At 37.1% G+C, this 12,380-nt stretch overlaps 1 protein-coding gene and 1 non-coding gene across 9 annotated transcripts in view; both read left to right on the top strand.

Moving 5' to 3' along the window:
• Positions 1-12,380, top strand: part of SSBP2 (single stranded DNA binding protein 2) — a 318,494-nt gene that overhangs the window by 147,287 nt on the left and 158,827 nt on the right. The gene's annotated exons all lie outside the window — the stretch shown is intronic.
• TRNAW-CCA (transfer RNA tryptophan (anticodon CCA)) lies at positions 10,663-10,734 on the top strand. The gene has a single exon. It is a non-coding gene; the product is annotated as a tRNA-Trp (tRNA).

Genomic DNA, 12,380 nt, shown 5'->3' with positions numbered 1-12,380 from the left:
CTTTTCCAATGAGTCAACTCCTCTCATGAGGTGGCCAAAGTACTGGAGTTTCAGCTTTAGCATCAGTCCTTCCAAAGAAATCCCAGGGCTGATCTCCTTCAGAATGGACTGGTTGGATCTCCTTTCCGTCCAAGGGACTCTCAAGAGTCTTCTCCAACACCACAGTTCAAAAGCATCAATTCTTTGGCGCTCAGCTTTCTTTGCAAACATATACATATATGTGTATAAACATGTATTTTTTAATTTCATTCAGACTGTCTCTTATTTACTTTGTACTGATACATTGGTTTTTTTAAATTTTGTTTTGAAAATTTTATTTTGTATTGGTGTATAGCCAATTAACAATGTTGTGATAGTTTCAGGTGGCCAGCAGAGGGACTCAGCCATATATAGAGACGTATCCACTCTCCCCCAAACTCCCATCCCATCCAGGCTTCCACATAACATAGAGCAGAGTTCCATGTGCCATATAGGAGGTCCTTGTTTGTTATTCATTTCAAATATAGCCGTGTGTACATGTCCATCCCAAATTCCCTTACTATCCCTTCCCCTCAACCTTCCTCCCAGCATCCATGAGTTCATTTTTCAAGTCCCTGAGTCTGTTTTGTAAATAAGTTCATTTCTGATACATTGTCTTTTAGAAGATTATTTTTACATTTTAGGATTGGGAACAAATTTATTGTACCAAAGTTGATTGACTGACCCCATTTTTCATTAAGATACATGCATAGAGGAGTCTGACATGACAGAGACAATATCAGAGAAGGTTGTTGTCACTGCTTTAGGCTCTTATGCCTTGCCAAAAAGTGGTGGCAAGAAGTTCATTCCAAATCTGTGTGTTATTCCTTGACTGCCCCTTTGTATTGTTTTTTTCCTGCCCAGACTGGGTGAGTAGATCATGTGTGGAAAAGGTATAAGTTAGCTGTTTTTTAAGATATTATGGTAATAACTGGTTTTAAATAATTTTTTTTCTGACACATTTTAGAGTATTTCCTGGAATGTTCTCAAGTATCAGTGCCTTTAATCACTAGGGTTCATTTTATTTTGTTTGTTAATACAGGATATTGACAAGTTACATAGCTAATTTTTAAATAGATTATATTTTCATTATGAAGTATATCTTTTGTTATATTAAAATTTCCCCTCAATTTTTCAAAGCTGAAGTGTTACCCAGACCAAGTTGCAATGACAGTAAGTCATTATCATGTTGATTTTGTATTATCACAATCATAGATGACTTTAGAAGATAGTCACTCTCGAATGGCTATTCATGAACATGTATAAATTGGAAGTTTTTTCCAAAGGGAGTTGCATTTTATGTCTGTTTCTTTCCAGTTAGGGTCCATGAACAGATTTTTAAACCACTCAGAAGTTAATTTATAAATATACTTACCCAGTTGTGAATCAGTGGATTTGTGAATATTCTTATAAAGGCAGATTTTATTTATAATCAAAATTTCATCTGCATTAGAAGAAACACCAGTGATGTTTCTAAGTGAATTAGGAGTAATGTAATGTCATCTCATATTCTTTTAATTCTGTAAAATAACATTTCCTTCTGGTGGAATTTGGGTGTATGTTATATATACTTTTGGTTAAAGCATTGTTCTTAAGTTTGTTCATAAGTAATAAATTCCAGATTTAAGATAAATGGAGTTATTTATGTAAATGAGTGTTAGCCTGGAAAAGGACCAGACAGGAAAGCATCATTCCTTTTGATTTTGATTTCATTATGACAAATATATTATTGGCAGGTTGGCAAGAGCTTCTAACATTGCCTATTATAAGTAATATATTAACCCTTGAAAGGAAGTATGCTTTCTAATGTCATATTGCAGGAGAGCAGTATAAACTGATTAATAGTATATTAATAAAATATGTTTATTGTAAAATGCTTTTTAGTATTTCATATAACCATTTAGATTCTTGGGCTTCCCAGGTGGCTCAGTGGTTAGGAATCTGCCTGCCAATACAGAAGACATGGATTCTAACCCTGAGTCAGGAAGATTCTCTGGAGGAGGAAATGGCAACCCACTCCTATATTCTTTTTTTTTTTTAATTGGAGGCTAATTACTTTACAACATTGTAGTGGATTTGCCATACATTGACATGAATCAGCCACGGGTGTACATGTGTTCCCCATCCTGAACCCCCCTCCCACCTCCCTCCCCATCCCACCCCTCTGGGTCATCCCAGTGTACCAGCCCCGAGCACCCTCTCTCATGCATCAACACTTCTATGTTCTTGCATGAGAAATCCCATGGACAGAGGAGCCTGGCGGACTACAGACCATGGGGTCACAGAGTTGGACACGACTGAGTGACTGAGGACATTTAGATTCTTGAATTTTAGTTTGTGCACCTCAAAAGAAAAAAATGTTAAAAGAGAAAGAGACTGTGAGTAAGGGATTAGGGTGTGTTAGTATTTTCCTGACCTATGGAATAGCATGCGCACTGGATCTGAAGAGCTACTGCCTAAGAATTGTAGTCTAGAAAAGAGAGTAACGAAGAGATCTGTACTTAGTAGATGTTTGCAAGGTAAGAATGGTCATAGGCACAGGTTTTTCTCACTTCTCGTTTTTCATTTTTGCTAATAGTTTTTTCTTTTTTGGCTGCACTGTGTGGTTTATGGGATCTTAGTTTTCCCCACCAGTGATTGAACCTGGGCTTTTGGCAGTGAGAGCAGAGTCCTAACCACTGGACCACAAGGGAATTCCTCAGTCTATTTTTTATCATTTGTTTTATTTGTGTAACTTACTTTTGTAAATTTCTGTTATTTTAGTAATTTACTTTTTATAATCTTTCTCATTATTAAATTTTCTTCTCTTTATTCGTTTTCTTCTCTTTGCCCTTTTTATATTCCTTCCTACTCATCTTTCTTTCCCTCTCGTTGCTTTCCAGTCTTTCAACACTTTATTTTTGTCCCTTTTCTTTGTTTTCATTACATAGTATTCATTTTTTAAAAATCTACAAATAATTTAAATTCAATCGTATAACATCTCTTGAAGTAAAATTTATCTTCTAATTAAGGCAATAGGTCAGTGTAGTCTTTGTAATGCTACTCTGATTCTTTCCAAGTTCAAAAATTCTTTGGGATTTGGAGTAGCCAAGAGAAAACAATGAGAAGAGAGTACTTCGAGTAGAATTATGTCCGCATGCAACTCCTGAGGCTCTGTAACTCAAACATCCTCCGATTCTTGTTTGGAAGTAGTTCCAATGTGGTATCTTCGACCTGTTATTTAGTCTGTATGTGTGTAATTGCTAATTAAAGGAAAACTTGACTCTAAGGGAGTAATTACAGAATTATGAATGCTTTTAATATGTTTTTGAAAAGTTTGGAAGTGTGCTGCTGGTGCACCAACCTGGGTTTAAGTCCTGTTTGATCCATTTATAAACTGTTTCATCTTGGGCAAGTTTACTTAATTCCTCTCTCTCTATATTTTTTTCTCCAGTTAAATGGGGCTAAAATGTATCTAATAGGGGTGTGCTAAGTCACTTCAGTTGCTTACTCCTTGGAAGGAAAGTTATGGCCAACCTAGATAGCATATTCAAAAGCAGAGACATTACTTTGCCAACAAAGGTCCGTCTAGTCAAGGCTATGGTTTTTCCAGTGGTCATGTATGGATGTGAGAGTTGGACTGTGAAGAAGGCTGAGCGCCGAAGAATTGATGCTGTTGAACTATGGTGTTAGAGAAGACACTTGAGAGTCCCTTGGACTGCAAGGAGATCAACCAGTCCATTCTGAAGGACATCAGCCCTGGGATTTCTTTGGAAGGAATGATGCTAAAGCTGAAACTCCAGTACTTTGGCCACCTCATGCGAAGAGTTAACTCATTGGAAAAGACTCTGATGCTGGGAGGGATTGGGGTCAGGAGGAGAAGGGGACGACAGAGGATGAGATGGCTGGATGGCATCACTGACTCTATGGACATAAGTCTGAGTGAACTCTGGGAGTTGGTGATGGACAGGGAGGCCTGGCGTGCTGCGATTCATGGGGTCGCAAAGAGTAGCACACGACTGAGCGACTGAACTGAACTGAAGTCACTTCAGTCATGTCCAACTCTGTGCGACCCCATAGACGGCAGCCCACCAGGCTCCCCCATCCCTGGGATTCTCCAGGCAAGAACACTGGAGTGGGTTGCCATTTCCTTTTCCAATGCAGGAAAGTGAAAAGTGAAAGTGAAGTCGCTCAGTCGTGTCCGACTCTTAGTGACCCCATGGACTGCAGCCTACCAGGCTCCTCTATCCGTGGAATTTTCCAGGCAAGAGTACTGGAGTAGGGTGCCATTGCCTTCTCCAAATAGAGGTGTAAGAAGGATTGAAAGTGAAAGTGAAGTCGCTCAATTGTGTCCAACTCTGCAACCCCATGGACTGTAGCCTACCAGGTTCCTCCATTCATGGGGTTCTCCAGACAGGAATACTGGAGTGGGTTGCCATTTCCTTCCCCAGCAGATCTTCCCAACCCAGGGATCGAACCCACATCTCCTGCATTGCAGGCAGACGCTTTACCATCTGAGCCACCAGGGAAGACTCATAAGAAGGATTAAATAAGGTAATTCATTTAACATTTTACAGTGGTATATAGTAAGCACTTAACAATGATAGCTGCTACTCCCTGCTTTTGCTATAACATACTTCTTCCACCATTTTTTAAGTAAATATTTAGATTGCATCTTGAAAAAAGTTAATCTCAACATGAAACAAAAGAGGTGGAAAAAAGGATGTAATGATTTATATAGGGTTACTATTAAATTTTTTGGCTTAAGTTATGTGGAAATTGGAAATTTTATGTGGGAAAAATATAAATCAGATCAGATCAGATCAGTTGCTCAGTTGTGTCCGACTCTTTGCGAACCCATGAATCGCAGCACGCCAGGCCTCCCTGTCCATCACCAACTCCCGGAGTTTAATCAAACTCACGTCCATCGAGTCAGTGATGCCATCCAGCCATCTCATCCTCTGTCGTCCCCTTCTCCTCCTGCCCCCAATCCCTCCCAGCATCAGAGTCTTTTCCAATGAGTTAACTCTTTGAATGAGGTGGCCAAAGTACTGGAGTTTCAGCTTTAGCATCATTCCTTCCAAAGAACACCCAGGGCTGATCTCCTTCAGAATGGACTGGTTGGATCTCCTTGCAGTCCAAGGGACTCTCAAGAGTCTTCTCCAACACCACAGTTCAAAAGCATCAATTCTTCGGCGCTCAGCCTTCTTCACAGTCCAACTCTCACATCCATACATGACCACAGGAAAAACCGTAGCCTTGACTAGACGGACCTTTGTTGGCAAAGTAATGTCTCTGCTTTTGAATATGCTGTCTAGGTTGGTTTCATTAAAGACATGATTTTGCTTTCCTTGTAATTTTGTTCTTATGCTTTTCTAATTCTCTTTGTACTATATACGATATTTAAGTTTATTTTCTTCCGTCCTTATTAGCTGTAAGCTAGTCCATGGTGGCCACTGTTTAAGTATGATTTCAAAGCAGCCTTAAAGTGAGTATAATAGTGTTTATATTAACACAAGATTATTCTTCTTTTGAAGAAATTATATTATATTTCCTCCACAAATAATTTATAACTTATTTTTTAATAACTTCTTAAGTAATCTTCAAATGTTGTGAAATTTTTCACTTGGAGGAATATAAATATATCATAATTGATATCATAAACATATAAAAATAAAAAACTTAAAAAATAAAAACAGTTTTCTTAAAGCCAGCGAGTCAATGAAAATATTCAGCCTTAAGCAACACAAGAAAGGAGCTCAAATTAGTTTAGCATGATAGTCTAACACTGGGAAGCTGAACGCCCTGCTAATTAATATAGCACCTATAGAAGACGGATGTTTCTCCTTACTCAGCAGAGACAAGTGTTTCTCCTGTACAAATGCCAAGAGTCAGAGACAGACAAAAGATGAGAGAACCTCCAAACCTACAGCAAAAGCAGAAAGAAGTAATATATGAAAAAACGGCTTCATATAAATGGAAAAGTTTGAGTGAGGAGTTCCTAAGGTCATTGTGCATCTAGACATCTAGCCTCCAGTCAACCCCTAGTGCCTGGCTGAAGAAGGGAATTACACAAGACCGGGTCTAGGACTTTGCTCTGTGCCTTACAGATTTTCTTTTTCCAATCTAGTGACTAAAGTTTTGTGATTGGTGGTCAGTGACAAGTAATTCTGTACACACATCACCCACAGAGTTGTCTTTAATTCCTCGCAGTTAATTCTGAGAAAATTAAACCTTATTTAAAAAACCATCTTCTGGTGTTGATTAGAAACACATGAATCGATGTGGACCCAGATTCTCAGACATACTACAGTTTAAGTTAGAACTCTGGTTAATATCCTGCATTAATTACCCATAGCACATCAAATTTGTCATCAAATGCCAACTAAACTGAAGAGTAATGAAGACTTTCAGCATATTTTTACAAGATATAGCTCTCTGATCAATAAAATTATTGCATTTAGGAAACTATTTGAGTGTAGTATATAGTTTAAGCTGCCCTGGGCTTGTTTGTAAGAAAACAAGAGAAGCTATCATTACAAAAATACAGAAATAAGTAAAATTTCCTTGAATTAAGTTCCAAGGGAGCAAGCAAAGTTAGTAATTAAATGTTTAGTCAGATTATAGCTGACTTGTTAATTCTAGGTCACATTTATGCAGTACCATATATAATTGTGATTTGTATTAATATATATTTTATATTTACATGCAGAAGTCATATAAGCCTTCTGTAATCAATGTACATAGCATATTTACATGTCTTTTATAGTAACATGTCATAGCTTTATATTGTAAGGGAGTTTAATGATATTGGTTTAATTTTTGCTCTTACTGTGTTATTGACAACATTTATCTTAAAGACTAGGGATAAGAACATATTCCCTAATTATAGCTTTCTGTGTGAATATACAAATCAGTTTGTGATTGATTTCCTAGTTCTAAAGTAGTTAGGATTCATGATCAGTGACTGAAGTTAAGAGCTCCCCAGTAATATAGAAGTATATTTTTCACTCATAAATATCTTGGCTGTAATGATGGGCCCACAAATATCAGAGAATTAGGCTTCTCTTTTCTTGTTGCTATGCCACCTTCAACACGCAGTTTCCATTGAGTGGTCCAGTTCTACTCAAACCCAGTCAGCTAAAAAGAGGAAAGAAGGGAAAGAAGAGAGCACACCCCTCACTTTGAAAAGAATGACCTCAAAGTTGTGCATGTCACTTACGCTCAAGTCATGTTGATCGGAACTTAGTTGTATGCCATATGAAGCTTCAAAAGGCTGGCAAATATGATCTTTAGCTACATGAATATGTATCCAATTGAAAATTTTCTATAGTTTTGTAAGAAAAGAGATTTTTTTGGCAGGGGCAGGGTGGGGTGGGGAGGAGACTAAAAATCCAAGAAACAAGAATTACCTTTTTAATGGAAAATACAATTGCCTTTATAATGACTGTACAAAAAAAAATTACAGAAAAATATGCTGGCATTTATTAATAGTTTTTCTTTCTTTATTCTTATGGTAATATTAGTTATGTTGTTCAGAAATTAGAAACTTATAATTAAACTATCTGGAAAGGCCTAGTGTTCATGCAAGTTTTCTATGCTTACACGATAGAAGGATATAAATACATAATAAAGCTTTGCTTACTTATATCTGGTTAAGGATATAAATTGCTATGGAGAATCAGGTTTTTAAAAATTAAAATAGATTTTAGGTAATATTTGGTAAAATTCTCCATTTCTCTGTGTTAAGAAAAACATGTAGAAATATGAAATGTCTTGCCAAGGTTAGACATCTAGCTTGTGGTAGAGGCAACCATAAGCCCAGAGGCTTCTCTTGGTTGATAAAGAGCACAGACTCTGGAGCCTAGGTTCCAATCTTCTCTCTCTATTATCTGTGTGATCTTGATACTTGAACTCTCTGTGTTTCACTTTCTCTGTTAATAAAAAAGTGATAATTATGGTACTTATCTCTAATTCTGGTTATGAGGATTGAACAAGTTAAAAGGCATAAGATACTTTAGAATAGTGCCTGACATACAGTTAGTGCCGTATGTATTATATACTGGTTAATATTTTAGCAAGTTAAGCTCAGATATTTCACTTGAGTATAAAATTAGTCCAGAGTAAATAATGCATTTGAATTTTTAAGTTTTAAGGAGACAAAGTCCATGCGACTTGGCATTGGAGACTCTCAATGATAATACAAACTAAATTCTCCACAAATTGTCTGTGTGATCTTAAAATGGGTACTGTAATTTCTTTGGAGAGATTTAAAAATAAATCTCAGTTTCTTCTTGTTTTACGTATAGGGAATTCAACTAGAACATTTTAACCATCTCACATCTGAGGTTAGGCTATGTAGTATATGCATTGAATTGACAAGAATGTAAGAAATAGAATTCTTGAACAAATTTCCCTTTTACTAATTGCTGTCTAATCACTTTAGAATGCTGTCACAGACTCCAGCAATTATTTATTTTTTAATTTTGTTAAGCAGCTTTTGTGATAATGACTCCTGTATTTTTTAAATTATAGTTGATACACAGTGTTGTGTTAGTTTCAGGTATACAGCACAGTGATTCAGGTATACATATGCATATGAGGTATAGTTATATATATTTTAGATTATTTTCTCTTATAGGTGATTAAAAAATATTGAGTATAGTTGCCTGTGTCATACACTAGGTCCTTATTGTCTATTTCATATATAGTAGTGAGTGTATATATGTTAATCAGCAATTATATTTTGCTTCCAAGTGTACTTTGTCTGCTATTACATCAGCTTTCTTTTGGCTGATAGCTGCCACTATATCTTTTTTCTGTCTTTCTTTTTACTTTCAAAGTTTCTGCATCCTTATATCTAAGGCTTGTGACCTGTTATTGACATGTAGTTGGATTTAAAAAAAATCCAATCTGACAATCTTTTGTTTTTAATCACAACATTTATTCTGTGTACATTTAGTATACTTATGACACATGGGAATTTTAATCTATCATTTAAAAATTTTTATTCTCTCTGTTTTGTTACTTTTTTTAGTTTCATTTTGGTCTGATTTTTTTTTTCAATTTTTTAATTGAAGGATAATTGCTTTACAGAATTTTGTTGTTTTCTGTCAACAGAAATCAACATGAATCAACCATAGGTATACATATATCCCCTCCCTTATGAACCTCCCTCCCATCTCCCTCCCCATCCTACCCTTCCAGGTTGATACAGAGCCCCTGTTTGAGTTTCCTGAGCCATTCAGCAAATTCCCGTTGGCTATCTATTTTACATAAGGTAATGTAAGTTTCCATGTTACTCTTTCTATACATCTCACCCTCTCCTCCCCTCTCCCTATGTCCATTAGTCTATTCTCTATGTCTGTTTCTCCACTGCTGCCCTTTAAATAAATTCTTCAGTACCATTTTGCTGCTGCTGCTAAGTCGCTTCAGTCATGTCCGACTCTGTGCAAACCCATAGACGGCAGCCCACCAGGCTCCCCTGTCCCTGGGATTCTCCAGGCAAGAGCACTGGAGTGGGTTGCCATTTCCTTCTCCAGTGCGTGAAAGTGAAAAGTGAAAGTGAAGTCACTCAGTTGTGTCTGACTCTAGCGACCCCATAGACTGCAGCCTACCAGGCTCCTCAATCCATGGGATTTTCCAGGCAAGAGTACTGGAGTGGGGTGCCATTGCCTTCTCCAACCATTTTGCTAGATTCTGTATATGTGCATTAGAATATGGTATTTGTCTTTCTCTTTCTGCTTAACTTCACTCTGTATAATAGGCTCTAGGTTCATCCACCTCATTAGAACTGATTCAAATGTGTTCCTTTTTATGGCTGTGTAATATTCCACTGCATTTATATACCACAACTTCTTTATCCATTCATCTGTCGATGGACATCGAGGTTGCTTCCATGTTCTAGTTATTGTAAATAGTGCTGCAATGAACAATGGAATACGTGTGTCTATTTCGATTTTGGTTTCCTCAGGGTATATGCCTAGGAGTGGGATTGCTGGGTCATATGGTGGTCTTATCCCTAGTTTTTTAAGGAATCTCCATATTGTCTTCCATAGCGGCTGTATTAATTTACATTCCCACCAACAGTGCAAGAGTGTTCCTTTTTCTCCACACCCTCGCCAGCATTCATTGTTTGTAGACTTTTTGATGAGGATCATTCTGACCAATGTGAGGTGATATCTCATTGTAGTTTTGATTTGAATTTTTCTAATAATGAGCAGTATTGAGCATCTTTTCATGTGTTTGTTGGCCATCTGTATGTTGTCTTTGGAGAAATGTCTGTTTAGGATTTTTCCTCAGTTTTGATTGTGTTGTTTGTTTTTCTGGCATTGAGTTGTATGAGCTGCTTGTATATTTTGGAGATTAATCCTTTGTCAGTTGTTTCATTTGCTGTTATTTTTTCCTTTTCTGAGGTTTGTCTTTTCAGCTTGCTTATAGTTTCCTTTGCTGTGCAAAAGCTTTTAAGTTTAATCAAGTCCCACTTGTTTACTTTTGTCTTAATTTCTGTTACTCTAGGAGGTGAGTCATAGGGGATCTTGCTTTGATTTATGTCATCCAGTGTTCTGCCTATGTTTTCCTCTAAGAGTTTTATAGTTTCTGGTCTTACATTTAGGTGTTTAATCCGTTTTGAGTTTATCTTTGTGTATGGTGTTAGGAAAGGCTTCCCTAGTGGCTCAGAGGTTAAAGCATCTGCCTCCAATGCGGGAAACCTAGGTTCGATCCCTGGCTGGGGAAGATCCCCTGGAGAGGGAAATGGTAACCCACTCCAGTATTCTTGCCTGGAGAATCCCATGGACGGAGAAGCCTGGTAGGCTGCAGTCCATGGTGTCACAAAGAGTTGGCCACGACTGAGTGACTTCACAAACAAACAAACAATGGTGTTAGGAAGTGTTCTAATTTCATTCTTTTACATGTAGCTGTCCAGTTTTCCGAGCACCATTTATTCAAGAGGCTGTCTTTGCCCCATTGTATATTCTTGCCTCCTTTGTCAAAAATAAGGTACCTATAGGTGCATGGGTCTATTTCTGGGCTTCTATCTTGTTCTATTGGTCTCTATTTCTGATTTTGTGCCAGTACCATACTGTCTTGATGACTGTAGCTTTGTAGTATAATCTGAAGTCAGGAAGGTTGATTCTTCCAGCTCCATTCTTCTTTCTCAAGACTGCTTTGGCTATTCTGGGTCTTTTGTGTTTCCATATGAATTGTTAACTTTTTTGTTCTAGTTTTGTGAAAAATGACATTGGTAATTTGATAGGGATCACATTGAATCTGTAGATTGCCTTTGGTATAGTCATTTTCACAATATTGGTTCTTCCTACCCAGGAATATGAAATATCTCTCCATCTGTTTATGTCATCTTTGATTTCTTTCATCAGTGTCTTATAATTTTCTGTGTACAGTTCTTTTCTCTCCTTAGGTAAATTTATTCCTAGATATTTAATTCTTTTTGTTGCAGTGGTGAATGGGATTGATTCCTTAATTTCTCTTTCTGATTTTTCATTGTTAGTATATAGAAATGCAAGTGACTTCTGGGTATTAATTTTGTATCCTGCAACTTTGCTAAATTCACTGATTAGTTCTAGGAATTTTCTGATACAATCTTTAGGGTTTTCTATGTACAGTATCATGTCATCTGCAAACAGTGAGAGCTTTACTTCTTTTCTGATCTGGATTCCTTTTATGTCTTTTTCTTCTCTGATTGCTGTAGCTAGGACTTCCACAACTATGTTGAATAGTGGTGAAAATGGACACCCTTATCTTGTTCCTGATCTTAGGGGGAATGCTTTCAGTTTTTCACCATTGAGAATAATGTTTGCTGTAAGCTTATCATATATGGCCTTTACTATGTTGAGTTAGATTTCTTCTGTGCTCATCTTTTGAAGAGTTTTAATCATAAATGGGTGCTGAATTTTGTCAAAGGATTTTTCTGCATCTATTGAGATTATCATATGATTTTTATCTTTCAGTTTGTTAGTACGGTGTATCACATTGATTGATTTGTGTATATTGAAGAACCCTTGCATTCCTGGAATAATCCCAACTTGATCATGATGTATGAGCTTTTTGATATTTGCTGAATTCTGTTTGCTAAAATTTTGTTGAGGATTTTTGCATCTATGTTCATCAGTGATACTGGCCTGTAGCTTTCTTTTAGTCCTGAATATTCATTGGAAGGACTGATGCTGAAGCTGAAGCTCCAATACTTTGGCCACCTGATGTGAAGAACCAACTCATTGGAAAAGACCCTGATGCTGGGGAAGATTTAAAATTGGAGGAGAGGGGGATTACAGAGGATGAAATGGTTGGATGGCATCACCAATGCAATGGACATGAGTTTGAGTAGGCTCTAGGGGTTGGTGATGGACAGGGAGACCTGGTGT

The sequence above is a fragment of the Bos mutus genome, chromosome 7 (assembly GCF_027580195.1).
Source record: "Bos mutus isolate GX-2022 chromosome 7, NWIPB_WYAK_1.1, whole genome shotgun sequence".
NCBI classification, from domain to species: domain Eukaryota; kingdom Metazoa; phylum Chordata; class Mammalia; order Artiodactyla; family Bovidae; genus Bos; species Bos mutus.
This window is presented reverse-complemented; position numbering and strand designations above follow the sequence as displayed.